Source organism: Drosophila sulfurigaster, chromosome X (assembly GCF_023558435.1).
Source record: "Drosophila sulfurigaster albostrigata strain 15112-1811.04 chromosome X, ASM2355843v2, whole genome shotgun sequence".
Taxonomy (NCBI): Eukaryota; Metazoa; Arthropoda; class Insecta; order Diptera; family Drosophilidae; genus Drosophila; species Drosophila sulfurigaster.
Window position 1 is genome coordinate 3,005,453 of NC_084885.1, and position 1,204 is coordinate 3,006,656.

The window sequence follows — 1,204 nt, forward strand, 5'->3', positions numbered from 1 at the left end:
GAAGAATTTCCCAGTATTTTCTCGCTTGACGCTTGGCCACGCCTGTGCTCGCCTATAGCGCTGTCTCACTCTGCCATGCGCTGCTCTGGCACAATGGCAAACACACACACACACACACACACACATATATACTGAGGCAGCAACACACACAAATTCACTTTAAATCAATTTTTTTAGCGTTTTTCATTTCATTTTCACGACGTCGTCGTCGTTGACTGTTGCGCCTCACTCGCTCTGACTCGCTGCTAACAACTCACTCGCTCTCTCACACTCTCTCGCTCTCTGTCGCGCCTATGCGTGGTCTGGCGCTCTCTTGCTATGTTGCTCGCACCTTGCCTTGTTGCTTTGCGCTCTCTTCTTCGGCATGCGCGCACTGAGCCAGAAAAATACCATTATTATGTGCCATTGCGTGTGCCCGTCTGCATGTGTGCTTATGTGTGTGTGTGTGTGCTTGTGTGAGCACGTAAGAGAGTGTGGGCAGTGTGCGCGCGAGTGAGTGAGAAAGAGAGTGGGGAGACAGCAGCAGCAGCGCCTTGGCGTGTTTGTTAAGTGAAACCATTTTTCTTTTTATTGCAGCAGCGAAGCGTTGCGTCGCTGTCGTTGTCGTTGTCGCTGGCAGCGCTGTCGCTGTCGCTGCATTCGTTTTGTTATTTCTCGCTTTGGCGCACATAAATTTGAACGTTAATGATTTTTGCTTGCAGTCGCGCATGCGACCGACAACAACAACAACAACAACTTGAAGTAAAAGCAAGTGTTGAAAATGCTTTTTCTTATTGCTGTAGTTGCTTTTGTTGTTGTTGTTGTTGTTGTCGCTTTGCAGGTGTCGCTAGCCATCTCACTTTTGATCATGGACACAAACGCAACCAATACCAAGGCAAAGACTGGCGCAGCTGTGACAGTTTTCGTTGTTGCTTTATGTGCAATTATTAAGCAAATACTCGCACTCACACACACTCACTCACACACATGCAGCATTTGTCGTTGTCAACGTCGTCTGCGGTCTCGCATTTGCCATTTTCATTTAGACGTCAACTTTGAAGCATCGTCGCTTTGTCTCTGCTCTCACTCTCACTCTCTCACTCTTTCTCTCATCATTGTGCGGTGTGTGTGTGTGTGTTGCGCGCTCGTTCGCACCTCGCGTAAATCAGCGCACAGAGCTTTGAGCGTCATTTTAATTCGAATCAATTTGTTTGTCGCCGCCGCG